This window comes from Pezoporus occidentalis, unplaced genomic scaffold, assembly GCF_034315485.1.
Source record: "Pezoporus occidentalis ecotype Australia unplaced genomic scaffold, CSIRO_AGI_Poc_V1 ctg3, whole genome shotgun sequence".
Taxonomy (NCBI): Eukaryota; Metazoa; Chordata; class Aves; order Psittaciformes; family Psittacidae; genus Pezoporus; species Pezoporus occidentalis.
Genome location: NW_026914940.1, coordinates 11,239,659 through 11,262,466, shown reverse-complemented (window position 1 = coordinate 11,262,466; position 22,808 = coordinate 11,239,659). Strand labels below are relative to the sequence as shown.

Sequence of the window (22,808 nt, the reverse complement as noted above, 5' to 3'; positions counted from 1 at the left end):
TGAGCACCAGTTTAGGAGGAAGCACGTTTTTGAGAGCATGGTTTGCATTTTTAACTTCTTTTCCGTACCCTCTTCCTTCCCCTCTTCCCTCACCTGCCTGTTCCCACTATGCCATCACTTCAAAGGGCTCAGTCCGCATCCCAGCAGGGAGCCTGCCACAGCAGGGTGCTTGCAGGGCAGGGAAGGCTCCTTTCCATCCACAAGGAAAGAGCTTTGTGCTTGATGGAATGAGGGACCTGCTTTGAAATGTGCTGTTACATGTGAATCACCCCCTGAAAAGTGTGTCAGGTACTTTGCAAGGAGGATATTGGGTATTTAACATTAGCACTGCTGCATCCAGAAATTGGTAGTGATGTATGCAATGTGCAGTACTGTATGGCAGAGAATTTGTGGCTGTTTGCCAGATGCTTTACTTACAGAAGGTAGCAGGATGGGGATTATTATCACCCCTTCTCTGCCACCCTTCCTTTTAGATGCCTTGTATGCAACAGTGTGAGGTGTAGTTTGCTGCATTTGGTGCATTTGTACAGGAAAGCTGAATTCCTCCCTGAGCCTTCTCTCTGTATTGATTTCTGCAGCCAAGGTTAGAATTTGATCACATTTTTCAGTTAGCTGCCTTGGACTCAATGCATCCTTTCCTATTTGCCTCTCCCTGGCACGATCAGTGCCTCGGTAGATGAAGCTCTCACAGGATTGCTCAGAATGACTCGTGTTTTTATCAAAGTGTTTTTGTTATTTTACTTTAATTGTTAACCTGGCTGCATTTTGTTCGTGTCTCTGTAGAGATGGAGGGTTTATTTGCTCCTTCTCACTCTTGCTCTGATTGAATCTCAGGGTGGAGGCTGCTACCAAGTGTCGCAAGGTCACTGTTGCTTTGGGTTTGGTTTGTGCATCTTACAGAAGAGTTCCTGCACTGAACTTATGGCACAGATCAGCCAGGAGACACTTCTGCTCAAATTCATGATTGCTGGCCTGCACAGCAGTGGAGTTGCCACCCTGTATTCTTGGTCTTTTACAACCTACAGATACTCATCTTGAAACACTTCACCTTTCACTGGTGCCACTTGGCTTGGTTGGGGTTGCCGCTTGATTAGTTTTTGGCTAGCACATGAATGGCACTTGTCCCTTTGATGTGTTTAAAAAGCAGTGAAAAATAAGTACTCAGGAATTTGGAAGCAGCAAGTTTAGCACACAATTAGTACTGAAACTTTTACAATGTAGAGAAAAGAGGAAGAAAAATATCAAGAATTTTTTTTTCCTTTTTTAAATGAAACGGCAGCGAATGGGAATCTGATTAAGACGCATTTGAAGATGAGTAGGGGTATTTTAATCATTAACCTTTTTTTACTTGTCTGTGGTTTTGAAATATCTGTTCTTAAATCATGTAAAATAAATGGTATGAGGGTTAGGAACAGCCCAATGCACATCTGGGTTTGTCAGGGTTCTTCATATGTGAAGTTACATCTTTCATGTGATTTAAATAGTTCAGTAGCAATAGTAATAAAGTCTTTAAATCAAGACTTATAGCAACTTTAAGATGTTCCACACTTAAAGCATGAAGGAATGTGACATGCTATGGGTTTTAAAAGGAAGCACTATACATTCATTCCTAATTATGTACTTTATTAAGTCCCAAGTAGTTGTTGTGGGGTTTTTTTTCCAAGGCATGTTGGGCAAAGTATATCTTTTTATCAAATGATAAAATAATTACTTGAAATTTAACATAGTAAACTGGTTTTATAGGTCTTAATACAGTGAGGATCTGTTAAGGTCACCTTTGATCTGCATTGAAAACAGGCAGGCAGAGTCTTGTTTGAGGGCAAGCAAAGCCAAGGGCCACTTCTGTTAAAAATCAGAACACATCATTCCAGGATTATTGGAAGATGAGCAGTGGAAGCTTGTTGGAAGCCCACTGTTCAGGTGAGTGTAGGGTGTTGGTAGGGAAGTTTTTTGTCTCTTCAGTGAGTGCCTGCAGATGGATTAGGCAAGTCATAGTTAATTATTGAACAAAGGGCCTGGTGCACAGTTGCCTTTGACTCTTGGCTCTGTTTAACGTCTGTGTTTTGAAGGGCGGAATTAAGACTGCAACTCTGAAATTAAACTTTTCGTTTCCTTTTCTTCTTCCTGAAGAAAGCAGAGCTCTTGAGCATTATAGCCCTAGCAGCTGAAGTGCAAACTTCTGCACTCTGTGCTAAGGACACTTACATAAAAGCGAGATATTCAGATTGCTTCCAAACCCCACTCAGTTCATGGGCTTGCTGTTGAAAAAGATGGGTCTGTGATGTCCCTATTCACCTGGAGGTCTTCAGGGAGTCTCTTTGCTACCAGTCCTTGCTTTTTGTGCAGACCCCTATCAGTTGTTGAGCAGAAGAAGCTTCACATGTGACAAGCCAGATGTGATGTGACCTGAAGTCCAGGAGACTGATTATTCCTGAGGCCAGTGGAACTGATGTAAAACACTTTCCAGTGTTTGACTCATGAGATTGAATTCTTGCACACGCTTGAAGAGGGGTCAGACTAACCCCTCTCCACTTTATGGCCTGGTGATGGAGATCTCTCCTACACACCCTCTCTGTTTTCATGAGACTAGTAGGAAGTTACTGCCTTCAAGATTTTCACGTCTGTCAAATGACAGTCATTAGCCAGCAAATTAAAAGAACTGTAGTGCTGGGATTGATAGACCCACATGAACATGGAAGCAGCCGGAAACCAATGTCACAAATCCCTTAACAATCAGTGATGCTGGGAGGGATAAAAAGAAGGAAATGGAGTTTGGCAACGACTAAACTTTTACCCAGTTCTTCTTGTCACCCCCTTTTGTTTTGCCCCTGCCCGGGCTGTAGCACTGGAGTTGCTCCTAGCAGCCTGACTGGCAGGTAGCAGCCTCTTGGTGCCCTTCCTGAGTAAAGCTCCCAGCAAGTGAAGGTACCAAGAGGTGATGTGCTTTCCTGGCTGCACACATACAGGCAAGGTGATGTCAATTCAGAGGTATGATAGAGTAAGTACAGCAAACACCTTTTCACCGCAGTTTTTGCTGCATGTGAAGCTGAAATCACAGGAGCTGTTCTGTGAAGTTGGCTGCCTAATCGCATTATGAATTTGGCTTTCAGGGTGCAGCTTTGAACAAGTAGCTGAGACCTTTAAAATGCCCAACAACCCCACTCTTTTTATTGGCATAAATGACTACATGCATTGCGTGGTCCTGCCCAAGTAAGTGTTTGGGATGTTGCAGTAGTATTTAAGACGCAGCACTGAGGCCTCTGAATTCTTGCGGATGTGCCCATAGCATCGGGACAGTTGGTGCAGACCCTGTGCAGCAGTCTCCATCACTCCTGGATGACAGCAGCAGGGCTGGGGGCTTGAGGCCAATTCTGCTGAAGGCCCTGTGATCAGCTCCTGGGTCTTGCCATGATGGGGAGGGTTTGATAAAAGGATCAAGCCATTCCTTCACATTATCGCATTGTAGTGAATGGGCGAACACTGCTGTTCTCGTCTTGCCTTTACCTCTGAGATCACCAGCAGCTGCTTCATGAACTATTAATGGCCTGCTCATTAATGCTGTAAAAGGCTAGGACCAATCTTGCAAATTTTCTGGACTTCTTCCCCTGAAATATTTATGACTTGCTCGCTGTGCAAAAGGGCAGGAGCAACAGCAGAGAACATGCCTCCAAGTTTTGTTGAGCATTATTGAAGAGCTCATGAATATGAAGAAGCTGCCAGATTCTCTCTTTTGTTTTGGCTTTCTGAGCTTGTGCTGCACGTCTGGCTGTAGGGGTTGAGCAGGCTGGTGGTTTGGTGAAGCATCAGTGGCTCAGTTGGTCCCTTGATAAGCTGTTACTGCAGGCAACCCTCTGTAACGTGTCAGATTCATAACGAGACTAACTATTCTAGTGTCTGGTCTTCTGTCTTCTTAGCAGAGCCTTGGCTGCTTTACTGATGATTCATAGTTCCTGTAGTGCTTTCCTTTGCGTTGTGCTCTACAAGCACCAAGGTGTAAATGATACCTCCAGGGGAGGTTTTATTACTCTTGTTTAATAGGTGGGGAAACTGAAGCTGAACAGCTTGCCTGGAGCTGAGCAATGGGAAGCCTGCAGAGGATGGAAGTGGTTTTGCCCAAAACTGTAATGTTACTTTTGATTAGTCTGGTTAATGTGAAAGAGGGGGACACTCACCAAGCCTCATCTAAAGACATTGATACAAGTCGTTCCTGTCCCATCGCAAACAGAGCTCCTGCATGATCGCAGAGAGGAGCACTGAGTGGCACTTTCCCTTGGAAGGTGCCGGTTGTTTTAGCTCCCTCCAGTACCAAGAAGCAGCAGGGAAGCTATTTTTCCCCTCCATCCAGATTTTGGAGAGAAAATTGTGTTCTTCCCATCACTTTCATCTACAGCAATAAAGATTCTGTCCACTAAATCCCAACTGTAGCTCAGCTTGTGGTGCACCAGGCAGATTAAAATCTGTATTTCTTCCCCACAGCCATCTGCAGAGCAAAAACCAGTGTAAATACATGTGGGAGGCTTTCCTCTATAAAGTAGGGGTATATGCTTTAAAGAGAACAGGTATGACCTCAGGAGTGAGGACTAGTCTGTACAGAGTTAAATGTCTTTTCCATACGCTTTTAGAGTAACAAGGCTCCTGTGTGTTTTGAAGATGCAGGGTGTGTCAGGAATGACCCTCCTTTAATACTGCTTGAGCTTCTGGGCTTGCAGGTAGCACCAGAGTGGAGCCAGGCAGCAAAATAGATCCATATCAGAAGCATTTGCTGGTACAACTTTCTCATTATTTCTTACAGAGTGTGAATATTTTGTCCCACATTGAATCAAATCACAAGGAATGCTTGGTTTCTCTCCTGGAGCCATTCCTTTCAGTTGATGGAGCAAAATTACGGTGTATCCAGGATAGAATTTGTTCTGGCCTTCACCGAAACAGCGTTTAAGGGTTTATCTTAACAGCTTCATTTCAGACTGCTAGGACAAGGGGAAGGAAAAGCCTGCTCAGGTAGCCCGGTAGTAGCCACAACTTAGTGGTAGAAAATGGTCATATTGTGCCGTGTATGATTGCAGCAGGCCCTGGTGGGACTGCGTGAGTACAGTGATCTCCAGGAGCATCCCGGCAGTGTGCTGAATGCCATCTGGTTTTGCCCTCAAAACTAGCGTGTCTCTAGGGAAGACTTCTGGGACTCTGCTGCTGCAAGAATAGCATCCAGATCTTGAGCAACCCTTGCCACTCTTTGTTGAAGCAATTCAATAGCTTCAGTACCCATCTATCCAGGAAATGGGTAGATGCAGGAGTTGAGTCCCTGTCCCTTGGCTCTTCCAGAGACAGCTGCAGTGGAGGCTGCAGAGCACATCATTAATTATTAGTTACCAGTGGTGCTGGTACCTCTCCATCTGCAGAGCTGCTCTCTTCCTCATGGAAGATCTGCCCCCTCATCCCATGAAGCACCATGTAAGTTTTAGGAGCCCTTTCCTCACTTCTTCCTTGGCAGTTAGTAGGAGTCTGCCCAAACAGACCCTGTTTTTCCTCTCTGAGTTTGGGGTTGAATCACAGGTGAGGAATGTTGGAAAATGTCTGTTCCTGAGCAGAGGGCAGACCAGTGTAATTCAAAATATTGGGGGCTGTGTCTATCTCTGCTAAAGGCATCAATGGTCAAGCATAAATGATGTGAGAAAATACAGTGATAAATAACATTTTTAGTAAGGTCACTGTATTCCACAAAATAACTGGAAGAGGGAGGGGTTCTGTATGGAAACATGAGAGTTTGGTTCCTTGGTGTCATAACGTGACCTAAAAGAGCTGCTGGCAGGAGAGAAGTTCCAGATGTGTCTTCTGTATTCTGCTCAGCTGCAGACTACGTTTCCAAGGAAAAAGCATGTCTGTTCGCAGTCTTGGGCAGATTCCTGATTTCAACACGTTTGGTCTGAGGACAGGACCGTGCTTTGGAGAACGCTGCAATTCATTATTCGTTTTCCTTTCCTGCCAGTGTAGTCATGTCTTGTCAAGATAAAAATGATTGTTCACATTTATGAATACTGGTTTCTAAAATCTAGCCTTCAAAATGATGTCTTGGCATGGAAGTGATCAGTGAGGTGTCAGTACTTCACAGGGACTTGTGGGTCTCCACCATTCATGGTAGAAACCAAGCTGCATCTTGTGTCCTTAAGGGCGGAGGTAACCAGGTTTGGAAGTATAGCTTACATTTTCATGTACTTTTAAATTGGTGGGTACTCCAGCCAACAGCCACTTTGGTTCATGGTAAATTCTGACTCAGGAAAATGTGATCTAAGCCTAAAATTAAGAGGAAGAAAGGGCAAAACCAGCCTTACAGTTCATGGGTAGAAATGGGGGGAACAGGACAGCCAGCCAAATAAAACTGCTCTCGGATGAGTCTGGGATGAAGCTGTCCTGCAAGACTTGCTAACCTTGGACTTTTCAGAAGAATTTAATTGTTCTTTGGGATGTGTTATTTTCTCATTTTTGCCATTGATGCTGTTTATTTGTATTGTGCTTTGGCTTAAGGAGTGCAAATTTGCCTTGCAACTGTCATGCTTGCATCATTGGGTCCATCCACACTAACATGATGTGATGGGGACCAAAACAGCACTCATCTAGAGTTTGCATATCAATGAAAACTGTCCTGTTGGGCTTCTTATAAAACCATTTCTTACAGGGCATCAGCATCTTAACTTGCTTGACAACATGTGATGGTCGCCACCTCCAGTGGACTGAGCAGCTCTGTGTGGAAAGGTTCAAAGGCTGGATTTTGTGTTACGTGGGTTGTCGTGTATGCTGGGAAGTTAGCTTGCATCGCCCCTTCTTCTGAAAATAGCTTGGGGTTAAGCCATGCCTACACTACAGAGTTCTGCCAGCAAAGCTGTACTGGCCAGGAAGTGTGAAGAGGTGTGATTCCTGAGCCACACAGCCATGCTGGCACAGCCCTGAGGCACAGAGGCACGGTGTACATACGCTGGGGAATCCACCCTTTCTCCAGCCTGCTGGGCTCTTGTAGGCCAGAGCTTTGCTGCTAGAGCCCTATCTGCCGTGTAGCATTTCAACAAGGTTACATGGGTGTTCCTCTGCTGCTGGAGTGCTTCTGGGGTTGTAGTTCCTGTGAATTTCTAACGGGGTGTTTTCAGATCCTCCTCAAATAAAACAGAGGTGAAAGGCACATTTTAACGTTGCAGGTTCTCATCGTTCCTTTGCAGGGTGGTTTTGATGTTCCCGATGTGCTCCGCAGCGGGGCACGGCAGCTGCTATTCTAGCTCTGTGCCATCTCATGCTGGATAATGTTGCAAGATCCAAAAATAAAAAGTGGAAAAATATGCGGACAGAGGAAACAAGGCGCAAGTTTACCTCTTCAGCAGAGCAACCCCCTTACCTCCTCCTAGCCCAGATTCACCCCCTGAGTCAGAAAAGATGTGTAACTCTGTTGGGTTTTTACCATCTACCCTGTCGTTGCACAGTTAGTTTTAATCCTTGTTTCCCTTCAAGAGCTTATGTTGTTACACTGCTACTACAGGTCCTTTGGAGAAATAACTGCTCCTCTCTTCCGCCCCAGCCTTTTAGTTACACATTTCTTTGCTCGAGAAAAACACAAGGTCATCCCCAGCCTCTGTGGAGAAGCAGAGAAGAGAGCAGTTTGTTGGTGCTTATTTTATCCCACCTCCCTTAAAATGCAAGCGCCCGATACCTGCTTGGATCTTTTGCATCCTAATAGTTGTAATATTAGTAAATAGAAATATTTTAAAATAGTTAGTAAATAGAAATATTGTATTGAAAAGTTTTGTTACAAGAATTAGGTGTAGAAGCACTGAAGAATAAAAATGGTTTATGCAGGATCAGGCAGAGAATTAGAACCTCCTTTTCCATAGCCTGGCTGGCACCATACCCTCTTGTTTCTCCTTTTGCTCTGGTGAACCCTGTCCCTGGGTTATGCATTGCTACGTGAATAGCTTGGCTTCTCAGTACAGTATATGATGCACCAATTTCTGAATGGGTCCCTAAAGATGTGGCAGCTGAGTGTCACAGATGACAACGGATACATCAGACCTGCAAGCCTCTTATTTATCTGTTTGCTTGTACTTTTAAAGTTACTGCCTTTGGCAAAACCAGTGCAATCATTCAGTCTATTGGAATTGCCCAGTTAAGGCTCTGATCAGATAAAAGTCTTTTGAGATGCAATTATAAACAAGAAAGCATTGAGATGGCCAGCTTTGCCTCCATGAGGAGTGTGGGTTCTGACTTGAAACAAATACACGGCCAAGCTGTGATTTCAACTTGGTTTTCTCCCAGAATAAGAATGGTGTCTCACCTTTTGTAACAGGCTTCCCCCCCCAGTGAAACTTGGCATTTTTTCTGCCTGCAAGGGGGAGATGATTTTCCTAGAGCAGGGTCCAGTCAAGATGCAGACATGCTATAGAGGAGCTGAGCCTGAAATGTGACTGATCTGCAGCATTTGCTGTATAGATATATGCGCCAGTTCTCTTCCTAGCTATGGAGAGCAGGGATGCCCAGCTTCCCAGGGTATGAACACTTATGTTTAGCCCATTCCAATAGATCACAGGAGATAGGACCTCAGTGCAGTGTCCTTAATTACATCTGCATTCCCCATTCCTCCTCTTCACACTCACCCTGCAGCCGAGAACTCACCATTACTGTAGGAATTGATACCGGCTAGCCAGCATTAAAAACCAACACTTGCTATTTTTACCTGTCTGTTGGGGGTTGGTTTTGGAAGCAAAATGCTAAAGGCAAATAAATAAGTCAATAAGCAAAGCACTTAAATGAATGTGCAGCCATTATAACTGATATCAGGGCAAAGGAATGCAAACAGGCCAGTCTGTGGCTTGATGCCTTTAGCTCCTGTCCCTCTGTTTTGTTTTTAATTTTGAGCACAGGAAGGGGCCAGTGTATGACCATATGCTTACAAAATAGTGGTTACACATCTTCCAAACAATGTTGTCACAGTAAGGATATGTCATGTATGTGTCACGTTTTGTCACGCTGTGAATGTACCTCTGTGACTCCAAACCTTACTGTGTTTCCTCCTCCTGTTTTTTGTCAATAGTAATAGCAATTGTTTCCAGGCAATTCTGCATCTATTCTGAAGAAATTGGAAATGTGATTTCACTTCATTCAGTGCCGGTGGGAAATCCATATCCTGGGAAATTTGCAAGGGTGTTGCAGGGAAAATATTATGCATGTGCTTAAGCTTCATTGATGTTGATCTAGTTAAGTGTGCTCTTAAGCCTTAGGAGCTATTGGCTCTTTCCAAGAGTTGGTCTTAGTGGGGGGTTCTGAAAGAAGGCGGATTGATCTCCACTTGCAAGGCTGTAAAGGTGGAAGTGCACCTTGAGTGAAGGAATAGTCAGCAGAAGTTGATGCTGATATTGCTGTGAACATTATTTTGGGCATACCTTTTCATTTTCCAGAGATAAGATCCTTCCAGCATGATCCAGAGATTCCTTCAATTTTCGAAAGTTGGTTTTAGTTTTTTTTCCTCCCCTTGTGATTTGTTTTCCCTTAATTTTCTTGTCATGTAGTTGCCTTCGCAGTTTTAAAAAGGTTCTGAAGTTAACGCTACTTTGAGGCAGGGATATCTAGGCCAAAGAGGTTCGCACCTCTGCTGTGAGCAAGTTCTTGTGATTTTTGGGGAGGGAGGTCTTGTGGTAAGAACATGGAGGAGCAGGGAGTCAAGGCTCCTAGGTCCAGATTTCATCTCTGTGGCTTTCCCTCCTGTGAACCTTTGGCAAATGAGAGATGAATGCAGTCTCCATATAACCGTCTTTAAAATAGATCTCCCTTGGGGAGAGTATGGATTAATTAACATTTCAGAGGCGCTTTGAGTTCCTTTGATAGGTGTTGCAGAAATGCAGAAAGGGTTTTTTTTCTTGCTAGACACGGTCTGTCTAAAGGATGGGTTCTAATGATGTTGGTTTACCTCCTAAGAGCTCTTTTTCAAATAGAAGGCTATTTAACTTCTTATGTATGGACCAATATGGCATCTTACTGCCAATTTGAACCAAATAAGATATACAGCGTTTGAACCAACACTGGACTTGGTGCTTTCCCATCATGAAAGCTCATGCTGATAATTTGCCAGTAGCCTCAGGGCTCTGATAGTATAGTGTAGCATCTGATAGCCAGATGCTATACTGAACCTAATTTGCATCTGTATTTACATAAATGCTTTAATTAAAATTATGTGCACCAACCTGAGATAGATGAGCAGCGCTGCCTGCTATTTGTTTACATTCCCTGACAATAAAACCCTGCCTTGGCTGCTTCTTGCTGATTGTACAACTTGACAAGGCTATTTGAGGTGCTGACTAGAAACTTGACAGATTTCCAGTTAGGCTCTGCTGTGAACTGAGGAGCAACCTTAAGCTTCCAGGACCAAATTCTGCCTTTATTTTGCAGTAGAGATGATTTGAGCTTCTTGATTCTAGGGGTCAGATTTGGTCTGTGGATGCTCTAGATTTAGGGTAGTTGTATGCAGTCAAGATTTATAGCTTCTTGCAGACAATGTCTGCAGTGTCATGCAAAATGTGAAACCCCACTGAGAACAGTAGAAAAACATTTTAATACAGCTTCTATCAAGAATAAAATGCCTGATCACTGTGCGTGTCTGAACGGGGCATTACAGAGCTCCTTGTAAGGCAAAGTGCTCTAAATAAAAGGGATTTTGGGGCCTAAGTGGGATCCTGATTGTTTCAGTAGGCTCATGGCTGAGTTTGGATGAAGGCAGTGGAGACTCTGGCTGGATTTTCGCTTAGACCACACATTCAATATGGAAAATACAAGCATATGAATAAAAATTAAATCCATGCTGTGCAGTTTGCCTTTGGACAGTGGAGAACGTTCTGGTGGATGTTGCTGTGCTGCTTCCCAGTTATTCGGAAGTTGTCCTAAAGTGTTGTGAAGAAAGCCGGTGGCAAAATTATGACCAGTTTCAGAGACCACTTTGAAGATACACAAAGGACAGGGTAAAAAGAGCCAAACTACCCTGCCTGGATTTGGAGGGTTGCTCAGCTTTATTTAATTTAAAGTTGTTTATTTAACTTGCTTTATACACAATACTTCAAAGCCACCGTTCTCTTCACTGAGAGATGGTATGTATGTGGGGAGTTGAACTAGATGACCTCTAAAGGCCCCTTCTTAGGCAAACTCTTCTAGGATTCTGTATACGTGTGAGCATTACCAGTCACTTTCTCCAGTGCCCTCTGACTATATTTGCCTGTAGTAATTTCTGAATTCAGCTTAAGAGAGTCCATTCAGGTTCAACCTATTCAAACATTATCCACTTGCCTGATAGTTCCATTGAAGAGGATGAAGTGCCTCACATATTACGACCTGTCATGGGACGGGTGACCAAAATGGTGACAGACAGGTGACCTGTTCATTGAAGCCCACATGCAAGAGCACAGGCACAAAACCATGTATATTTGCCGCACAGTGACCTCAATATTTAAATTAGGTGTTAGTAAGCAGCCAAAATGCACATCTGAGGGTGTGGGATGAGTTAGCAGGGTGACCTGGTGGCGATGGGAACCGGAGCCCACCCCACTCCCATGGGCATTGCAGCACCATGGCCATCATCCCGGCGCAGAAATGGCAGCCACCAGTGACTGCAGAGGTGGTATGCTGCTCAGCACCAGTGCCCAGCCACTGGGGTCTGCTGGGGGTTCATAGCCACTCAGCACTTTGCATTGCTAGGACATGGTGGTTTCAGCTGAGTAATGTGCACAACAAAGCTGGATTTGCAAACTTGCAAAGCTGCAGCTTTAGCTTAAACTGAGGTAACATAAATAAATCCGAGCTATCAGTTTTGCTTTATCTCATCCATAATAAGAAGATGAGCACTTCCCATATTAAATTCATTATGGTGGGGTGATAGTTGAGAGGAAGGTGAGGAAGGCAGCTAAAGGAAAGCAGCCCTTGTTTCCCCCCAGTGTAAAGGAGAGGAGGGGAAAGTACTTGCTGCTTACTCAGTCCTGCTTTTTACAGTCACTAGCTGGAGCAAGGAGGGTGAGTAGGGCTTGGCTTCTCACCACTAGTAAGGCATGAACAAATGAAGCAAGTGAATGGAGAGGGCCTGGAATGTGGCACGCAAGGAAAAGAAACATTCCCCAAGGGAAGTCCTGTTAGGATGGGATATGTGTTTGTGTTAAGATCTGCTATGTGGTTGCCTTCCCAGCAGGGAGGTCCATCAGCCGGTTGTCCCTCCACTTTCCCCTCTGCCATCCACGTCACATCTCCCATCAAGGCTGGCACTAGAGCCCAGCCTTGGGAAGGAGCAGGATGGCTGCCAGCAGACAGAAACCTTGGGAATTTGGGGTTCGCAGCCAGTTTCAGTGCTGGTTGAAAGAGGTGTTGGCACCTCTGTTGGTACAAAGTTTGGCTTTCCCAAGGTGATGTCTCAGTGTGTTTTGGGATGGGAGAGCAAGCCAGGGCAGGGGTTCAGCGAGCAGCCCTGCATTTGGAGGTTTCTTTCAAAAATGATTGTGCCTGTTTGATTTCGGATTCACTCCTAATGCTCCAAGGGTAGCAAGATCTGCGAGCCAGCTTCTCATCAGCCTGAGCATATTTTAAGAATTGTGCCATTCGGAGATACCTGGAGATTTGGTCGAGAGAAGCCTGGCCTACTTTTCCGGGGCAGCTAGCACTGGGTTTTCATTTCCCTATTTAACGTGAGCTCCCCTGTCTTATTTTTCAAGGCATTTTCTTGGAAAGGTTGCAAAGCTTCGAGCATCTAGTTAATGCATGGGGGAGGAGAGAAGTTGAGGTGTTATATAGCAACAATTCTTGCAATTCTTGTATATTAAGAACTGCACTTCAGTGGTGGATGGCGTACAGCAGGGTGGGGTGCTTGAAGGAGGGTCGCCTTGAGTGAGGGGACTGCAGTGAGCACAGCTCACTTGTCTGCAGCTCTTTGGTTATAGATGTGCAATGCTGGAGGCAGCATCCAGCAGCCTAGTGCAGGACTGGCACAGTGCCCCTAATGACAGCAAGGCTTAATTGGGTAAAACTGTGGCAAGAAAATGTTTGGCTTTAATCGTTTGCATATCAGAAGTCTGTCAGGCTGGGGGTTTTGTTTGTGTTACACAATGGGTGCAGTGGAAATGATTACTCATCTTTCCATCCCAGCTCTGAAGGCTGGGAAAATGGAATATAAAAAGACTGAGGGATCCTCCTGATGATCCTCTGGATCTTGAGTGTGCCAGATGGGCATCCCAGAGCCAGGAAAGCAACGCTTGGCTTAGTCAGACCCCTCTCAGTTTCTGAATGGGAAGTGCAAATGGCCCCACTCGCTATGTGCTGGGTCCCTGTGTTTGGTCTTGCCAAAGCGGATGCCCGGCTTCCAGCAGAAGTGCGCTTGCTAATCAGGCTCTTGGGCAATGTGTTGTTACTGCCAGCATCACACCACTACCAAAATATGCAAAAGCATCTCTGAGAAGTGAAAGGACTCCTGGAAGCACACTGGAGAGCCGGTTCATTGGCCGTTTTCGCCAGAAGTTAATTAGAATTCCCAACTACTTTGGTTTTTTCTGCTGTCATGTGGATTGCAAGCGAATTGTATGAGTTGCTCTTACTACAAACTGTCACCTGTTTGTAGGCATGCTTCTAGAAGTGTCCTTTATCCATTTCCCACCCATGTGTACAGGTGAAGCCGATATGAGACCTTTATGCTGTCTGCAGCAAGTCATCTCCTCTGAAGACAGGATCCAGCCCTTTGTCACCCGACACCAGTTCTTATTTATTATTTCTGTTTCAGAGCGCCTCAAGACACACATTGGATTGATGAAACAACGTAAAGCAAAGCTGAAGGCTGCGCCAAATAGTTCATAACCATGGAGGAAAACTTGGCAGATTTTTCCTACATCTTGTCAGCTCTCTAAGTTTTGTACACCTAACAGCAAAGATGTTAAATAGTATTTACTGAAAACAGCAGCAGTATGGGGAGAGGGCATTTACTGACTTCAGAAATCAATCCAGATGCTCTTTCACTGTTAGTTACACTTTATTTTATATCTATGTATATATATATACCTACTTTCTTGATTTGGAGTCACCCAACAAAACTAATCCTTGGCTCGGATGAATATTTGACTTAAGTTTTGATGTTCTCTTTTTCTTCTTTTTAAACTAATAAAGCCTTAGCTTTAAAGAAAAAAATAAAGACGATGTGGTATTTGTAGAATCAATGGAAAAGCTGACCCAGATAAAAGTGTGCAAAAATTGGTTTCATGCCCTAGAACTTTTCTTGCATGCTTTTTGATGCAGCGTATGTGATCCTTCAAAAAGGAGGTAACATACAGTGATCTCGGCAGCTTTGAAGAATTGTTCTGGAGGAATAACAAGGAGCACTGGAGAAAGGGGTGTGCACGTGAACCTTTTTTTCCCCCTCATTAAATATATCATGAGGCGGAAGAAATCAATGTCATGTTGCTGGTTATGAGGAAGGATAGGATAAATTTTGTATGAAATCTGGTTTTGTCTGATTTTTAAAGGGTGAAAGTGCATTTCTCCTGAACAGCTCTTCACAGTAGGATGTGAATTGCATTTTATCTTCCTTGCTTCAAATCTGCTTGTACTGGAGTGAGTGGCAAAGGTGTATCCCAATAGCAGGATTCACTCTCAGAAACGTAATTGTGCCCTGGATCCTGAATCAGGTAGAAAGCTATAAAAAGCATCTGCTGCCATAGATGTATTCCAGTATACGTAGGACCCAAATCTTGATTCCAGTATAGCTCTTGGGTCTGCAGGACTCAGATACACAGTGTCTGAATCTGTTCTGCTTTGGCTCCTAAAAACATCCCCATCCCAGGCTGTTCAGTGCTATGGACCTGGAAGCATAACACATCAGCATTCAATGCAGACATAATCACAGTGAAGGTACTAGATGGAAAGGACAGATTTGTGAGGCCGTGAGACTGGCAGGCTGTGAGGAGAAAGTTGTCTCCCATCCCTTTGTTAAAGTCTAGCTAGAGGGGAAGGATGGGCCCAAATCTACCCAGTCTTAACAGAATAAGCAGCTGCAGCAGCCAGGCTGTGCTGGCTATCCCCAGGATAGGGAGAAAATGCCACAAAACAGCTGCTTTGTGGGGATTTCCATATGCTTTTCTGGTCCTCGGGGTTGGACGCTGTTGTTCAGTGCTTGGTGTGTGCAGACTTTCCCCTCTCGACTGTGTTTACTGGAGCATGGGGGGAACGGAAGTGTGGGCACTGGGGGCTATGGGGCTGGGGAGCAAGTGCAGCAGGCAGGCACATATCCTGGGATAGGTTCCTCTCCAACAGGCTGCTTCAGGAGTTTGCAGTGAGGAAAGAGCTGGAGCTCAGCACTCACCAGGACCCTGTGGCAATGTATGTGTAGGGCAGTCCATCAACCTTTCCTATGGCCTCTTTGCAGCTGAAAATAGATCACGTCGCATGAATGTAGGGGATGCTGACCCAGGTGTATCTCACTTAACTTCCAGATACGGACATATGAACGCTCTTACTGAAAATAAGAGACTCGGTAACACTGAGCAACACTCGCTGGTCTTCAGAAGGGAATGAAGCACAAACACAGTTATTTGAAAGGAGCAAAGTGCTTTCTTGCTTTATATTTACACCCTGTGCTCATTTTGTTTCTTGTACCACTTTTTCACTGACGGCTGCTGTGTTTGGCAGGAATTTGCAAACACATGGGTGCTTACAGCCAAAAGTAGGAATGGTCTGAGCAGCCGGAAAAGGAAAACCCCTTCCTCTTGTATTTATTTTTATAACAGCAAAATATAGTTGCTGCCTGGCCTTCATCAGTCTTTTTTTTGTTTTTCCTTTTAAGTTGTCTTTTGATTTTCAGCTTGAGGGTTGAGGGAAACAAAAGAGGGAATGAATTAAGAGCGGGAGAAGAGAGTGTCTGCTGTTGGGCTGGGTCATGTGGTGGGGAAAGCAGGCTGAAACTGGAGACACCAGGACAAACCTAACAGCAGTACTGGGAGGCTTTAACTTGTGTCACTCTGACAGTAGATGTAAGCAGTGAATGTAGTTAGTGATGTTTCTGGCTGCAGTCCAGGTTAAGTAGTGCTGTGCACACATGAAGTTGTGCTGATGGGCTGCTGCTCACTTGGCTTGCCCTATCAGCCTTAGTGATACCTCTTATAGGCAGTCTGGAATGATGACCTCCGTCCTTTCCAAATTGGCACATGCATTTAGACCATGGGGCCTGAGGTGGGTTAGCATGTTTTTGTATTGTTTGCTTCAGTTCTGTCTCTCGCTCTGTTGGTCTTTTCCTCTATAGCACTGCTGTTGTTGTGAGTAAGGGCATTTGGAGGGGAGAGGAGGGTGTGATTCTTGGCTACGTCCCCTGGGTACAGCATACACCACTTCCCTTCAGCAAGCTTGTATGATGACACCTGGATGGATCTGAACACAGGGACTGCAGTGCTGTGGGATTGAGTGGCTGGAAGGCTGCCCAAAAGAAACGGCGGGGGTGTTGGTTGATGGCCAGCTGAGGATGAGCCATCTTGTGCCCAGGCAGCCAAGAAGCCAACAGCATCAGCAGTAGTGTGGCCAGAAGGGCCAGGGAAGTGATTGTCCCCCTGTAATGAGCACTGGTGAGGCTGCACCTTGAATCCTGTGTTCAGTTCGAGGCCCCTCTCTGCAAGAAAGACATTGAGGTCCTGCAGTGGGTCCAGAGAAGGGCAATGAAGATAGTGAAGGGTGTGGAGCACAAGTATTATGAGGAAGAGCTGAGGGAGCTGGGGTTGCTTAATCTGGAGAAAGGAGGCTCAGGACAGACCTTACTGTTCTCTCCAGCTCCCTGCAAGGAGGTTGTAGTGAGGTGGGGGTCAGTCTCTTTTCACAAATAACAAGTGATAGGATGAGGGGAAATAGCCTCAAGTTGCACCAGGGGAGGTTTAGATTGGATAGTAGGAAAAATTTCATCTCAAAATGGTTGTCAAGCATTGGAACAGGCTGCCCAAAGAAGTATGGGAGGTATTTAAAAGATGAGTAGATCTGGTGCTTAGGGACATGGTTGAGTGGTGGACTTGGCAGTGTTAAATTACCGGTTGGACTTGATGATTTTACAGGTCCTTTTCAAGTAAAGGATTCTGTGATTCTATGACTGGACATCCCGTGATGTTGATAATTAATTATCAGATGAACCATCCACAGCTCGGTTGTTTGAAAATAAAAGTTATTGCTGTACAAGCGTCCTACAGCAGTGCTACTGTAGCAACCACTGTGTTGGAAAACAGTTATCAATCATGGTTTTGACAGAGGAGGGTCTAACAACTGTTTTCCAATGTGCTCATTACTATGGACAAGTAGGTAAATAAGCAGAGAGTGGCAGTCTGAAATGCAGGGCTTAAGAGGAATAAAGTGGAATAGTTCAACCCTACTAAAAGCCAGATAAAATAATGATGAACTTTCTGTTGGCCAGAACCATACAGGACATAGCTCACTCTGTCTGGTTGAATTTTCTTTCGTGATCAAGCATTCTTCTTCTTGCTTCAAAGCCCTTGCTGCCAAAATAATATACAATACTGAGATTTCTCACCCCTCAAGAAAGCACTTTGATTTGTTGAAGGAAGCTAAGAACAGTTAAGGAGATAGGAAAGAATGTAGTGTACCTTTCTCTGCTGACATCCACAGCTGGGGGATGTGTTGAAAAGCAAATATAATCCACTTTGTGCAATGCTTTCCCATTCTCTTTCATTTTGGTCAGTGCTCTGGTTGCCGATGAACTAAATTTAACAATGGAAACTGATGTGCAGAAAGGCACAACCTCAGCTCTCATTTACTCTTATTTTGCTGTTACTTGGTCTTCACTCATGCTTCCAGATACTTCCAAAAGCAGCTGGCATTGCAAGAAGTCATTGCAAAGAGGGGTTTGATCCATTCCTGTAGCTTGTAGATGCTTTACTGAGGGAACCAAAGGCTGGGGAGCTGCAGAGTGCTGTGGCCTTGGGACAGCCTCTGATCACAGGTACCTGCAAATGGTGCAGCATTAAGACCTCATGCAAGTGCTTGTCACACTGCTGAGGTGGAGAAGGTGACCCTTGGCAGGAACCTCCTACTCTGTGTTTTCCAGGTTGGTGCCAGTGCAGTTTTCCCAGGCTGTGGGGTAGAAATACCCATCCCTGTTTCATCTTCGGTCAAAAGGCTGGAGAAAGGTCCCTGAGCACCAAGTGGGGTAGGGGTAAGACTGTTGGGGATGGAGAGGGGTGAGGGATATCCCCAGGCCTCACCAGGCATCACCATCTACACGGGTTCTGTGTGCTTTCACTTCAGAGTTTTTTAGTAGCTTTCTTACTGCCTGTTTAGGTATTTGATGGAATCTCTGGATTGTGTTTTGTGCATTTGTCATAGAGATGGGGGCAGGGATGGATTAATTTTATTAGCTTTAAAAAAGGTGTTGAAGGGAAGGATGCTCGTGAGCACATTGCTCCCTTATGCTAAGTCTGCCAGGTTTGGTGAATGTTTAACAAGGACTGGACCAGCAGCCAGGACCTGATGGGGTACTCAGAATCTGCTGGGATAACTGCTTTTTTCAGCATGTGAAGACAGACGACTTTCAGGAACACTTGTATCTGCTAATCACGCTGTAATAACAGTCTGCAATCTACGGGCTGCAAACCCCCCATTTCCGACACAGCTGTGCATATTTAATTCAATAGAAGGCATTTCTACTCTAGTGTTAGAAGTAATTCAGATCGCTAAGGTGGTAATTTTGATCATGGTAGCTTTTAGGGAAATCTAGGTATAAGCTAGGAAGAGCAGGGACATGGCGGGTAGCTGCCAGCCTCACTGTGTTCCTGCCCCACTGAGCCAGCAGAGGAAAGCAGCATCCCCGGGCTCATTAGCTTAATGAAGAAAGTTGCCCTGACCCATTGCCTGAGCCAGCACATTTTGGGCATTGAGCCAGGCAGGCCATGGGGATAGGTCAATGGCAGTGATGGGGGAGAAGCACCAAAGCCTCATGGGGATGCAGAGGGTTGGCATGACCTGCCCAGCAGCGATGCTTTTGTCTGACCGCAGGGTTTAAACCATCAAGTTGGCATCTTTCAGGAAAAGAGGTGGGGAGGAGTTTGGGGTTTGTTTTGCTTTGTTTTGAGCGCAGCTGGGGAAAGCCAAGTGCTTTCAGGGCTCCCAACTCCATTTCTGTCTGTAAAATGTTTTTTTGCAAAATTGATCATTCCTGTAGGTTGAGAGTCTCAAAGGAACTTTTCTGTCAAGCAGCTAAAAAGTACCGTTATTTCTCTTCCCAGCCCTAACAGCAGCTTGAGATTTACATTTTAGCTCACTCAAGGTATCTTGGCAATCTTTTTTTGTGAGCAATTTCATGGCGAACCAAGCAAACGAATCCCATTTTCAGGTGCTGACTGCTGTGGTGTTTGGGGGGCAGAAACCATGCGAGTGCCGGTGTTTCTCAAGTGATGTACTTGACTAAAGTGTTTTAAAAAAATCTTCATTTTGCTTTGTTTTGCCATGCATTGTTAGACACAAGCTATTCCTGTGAACCAGGTGGGGTGTGGTAATTCATGAACCACCATCATCTGTTTTGTATGTGTACAAGGACCAGCAGATACAGATCTCCCAGGCTGTTGTCCATGAGTCTGCGGGTGTTTGTGTGGCATGGCTCATGTAAGCGAGGACGTGATACCTGCATGGATGCTCTCCTGTGGAGTGGGGAGGTCTGGTCTGAATTCACCTGATCCTGGAGTTGTGATGCGTTTCAGGGACATGATGCTTTCATAGCAAGGAGAGTTGCCTCCTCTGCCTTGAGCTGGCTTGGAGTAAGCGTGCCCCCACGGGAGATTGCTCAAGAGCTGCCAACACAGGGGTGCTCAGGACAAACAAACTTGGGCAAGAGTTTTCATTAGTAATTACGTACCTGTTGCAAAAAAACCAATTGCATTTCTCTATGAATGTGGTGAGACCTCATAGCAATTTTCCAGTATATGAAAGGGGCCTACAAGGATGCTGGAGAGGGATTCTTCATCAGGGACTGTTGCAATAGGACAAGGGGTGATGGGTTTAAACTTAAGCAGAGGAAGTTCAGGTTAGATATAAGGAAGAAGTTCTTTACTGTGAGCGTGGTGAGGCACTGGAATGGGTTGCCTAGGGAAGTTGTGAATGCTCCATCCCTGGCGGTGTCCAAAGCCAGGCTGAATAGGGTTTTGAGCAACCTGGTGTCCCTGCCCATGGCAGGGGGTTGGAACTGGATGGCTTTAAGGTCCTTTCCAACCCAAACCATTCTATGATTCTACGATTTCACCATTGAATCATAGAATTGTAGAATCTTAGCTAACTCCAGGCTTTCAAAAGCAGCAGATCTCCCAAAACCATTAAATTGTTTAAAAGATGTGAAATATGTATGTATATATATGTATATGCATATATTACCAACTTCTTTCTGAGATGTTGTGTTAAACCCAAATCATATTCTCATAGCCACAAGGAGTAGAAACTTTTTACACGCTTTCTGAAGAGGATTGTGCATTATGAGTACACCAGCAAGGGGCTGGATTTAATCACCCTGGAGATGTCTTTCTGCTTTACATTTCCGAAAGCAGGGATCATCACAGAAACTTCACCAGCAGGGTCTTTAGGAAAAGCACCAAAAATTGTAAGGCTCATTAGATAGTCCTAAGAAGCAAAAGCACCATACATATGTATTTATTTTAATTAACTTTCTAAGCAGAGGTTAGAGATCTGCTTAGAGGTTAGAGGGGAAAGACGGGGCTGTGTTGCACTACAGGTGATTTTGTTGTTCGTTTAAAGTGTTTTATCCCTGGGGGTGGTTTTGGTCCTGTTGGCAAGATGCAGGGTCACTTTTGCATGTTGGACACAGCAGTTGAAAAAGCAGGGTTTCAGATAGTGGTTTTGCTATGAGATAACTGGACTAAGTCCATTAAATACAGGAACAACTTGGCTCCAGGCTTGCAGCCTACAGTGGGAGAGTGGAGGATTTAACTCAAAAGAGAGAGGAAGGGCAGCAGAAGGTGGCCAGCAGAGTCCAAAAGCTTTGGAGGTGTAAATAGCACAAAATCAGCAGCTATCCTGTATGTTTATTGCTCTTTTGCAATTCAGTGAAACTGGCAATTTTTTGCCTTACTCTGAGATGGAGCAAAGCGAGAAGCAGCTTCCCTTTTATCTATGAATAAACATGCAGCTTTTTCTATTCTAAGCTCTTAAAAGATGGGTTTGGTTGTGTAACAGCTCCTGGCCTCCCAGCTCCTCTACTAGCCATGATGTTCTTTCAGGAAATCAAGTTGTATGTTCTTTCGAAAACAGCCAAAAAACACCCTCCTATACCTGCTGGGAAGGAGCAGAAGACTCCAGAGAAGGAATTGGGGGAGGAATCTGCCCTTCCTCCGGCCAGATAACAAGAGCCTGAAGCTTCAAACTCAAGTACTTCAGCTTGAGATGAAAATGCAGGTTGTGCTCTTGGTGCTGTTGAAGCAATCAATAAGCTTCTGCCTCTTTTCTTGAGGAGCTAGCAGGGTGTTTTGCTGTGTGGATTTCACTCGGAGAGGTCCCATGACCATTTATTTTCCCTTTGCCTGTTCTTTGCAGTCCTGCAGGCATGGTGTTTCTCAGGTGTGAAAGGTGAAATATTTTGTATCAGTACTGCAGTTGCAATTGCTGAAGCTAAACCTTCCTCTCCCATTTCTTTAGGGAAAAAATGAGGAAAGCCACCTGTAGCTCTGGGACACAGCAGGTGAGTCCCTTTAAGGAGGAGAAAATGCAATTTGGATGCATTTTGTCCAAGTCCCCAGTAGTCAAACAGAGCTTGTTCTGGTGCATGTCTGCAGCAGCAGATGTTTTGTGGGTATTTCCAGTCCAAACCACTGCAGTGGTGTCTTAGGACATCAGCGTGCAAGTGCTCCCCACTGTCTGCTTGGCCTAAGAAATGTGGATTCTTTTTTCCCCAGGGGGCCCCAAGGTTTGTTGTGTTCCTGTAACAGGGCTGGAGGACCAACTCTTTCAGATTCTGCTTCTGTCAGTGGTGGTCAGGGGGAAGGGGATCGCTGCGATTCCTGTCAGTCGGCATTCCTGGGTGTTGGCGAAAAGAACATTGACAGTCAGAGAGTGGAAGAGATGTCTGCAATTTTCACCTCTTTTTTTCCCCCAGCTTACATAGTTTTTCCCCTTTTGTAGGTATCAGAAGTTCTGCTCGCCTTCAGAGAGGTATAAGTACTGAGATTCCCGGGATGTAAGAAATACAGTGCTGTGAGTAGCTTTTTTTCCCTATTTTCCCTTAAATGAGAAACACAAGCTCACTCGAACAGAAGGAAGATTCTTTTTTTCTTAATTTTTTTTTTTTTTTAAGACATTTTAAGAAATGTTTACAGCAAGCAGATCCAGTCTTTTGGAATCAGTTGTGTGCCTTTGGCACCTCTTCGCAAGCCACAAAATAAAGTCAGCATTGTGTTACCACATAGGCTGAATAATTATCTCGCTGCAGATTTGAACCACATGAATGCATTTAACTGAGAATATGGTCAGCAGAATGGACCATTAGCACCATCTGAAGCTTGTTTGTTGTTTCCAAGCTTTACCAGCCATTGAGAAACAAAATCTTGCTGGAGAGTTGATGGAAGGCATTCCTTGGGAAGGAAGTCTGTAACGGGAGAAGAGCACAGATTGACTGTGAGGTTTGGTTTTGTGTGCATGCACACCACCCTAGCCCTGTCATCAAAACGGAAAGCTATCCAATACTTAGCTCTTCCCTGATGTGATAAAGTAGCATTGGAGGAAGTTTACAGCACAGGAGACACCTGCATGCTTGGCTCCCTGCCTTGCTCCAAAGCAGC

General features: G+C 44.9%; 1 protein-coding gene across 3 annotated transcripts in view; it reads left to right on the top strand.

Annotated features, from left to right (window-relative positions):
- ZHX2 (zinc fingers and homeoboxes 2) overlaps positions 1 to 22,808 on the top strand; it is a 75,619-nt gene that overhangs the window by 10,309 nt on the left and 42,502 nt on the right. For 2 of the 3 annotated variants that reach the window (XM_062627092.1, XM_062627091.1), the window contains exon 2: positions 22,153 to 22,224. The exons of the other annotated variant lie outside the window; for it this stretch is intronic. The gene's annotated coding sequence lies outside the window, so the exon portion shown is untranslated. The remainder of the gene's footprint in view (positions 1 to 22,152; positions 22,225 to 22,808) is intronic. 3 annotated transcript variants of the gene reach the window in all.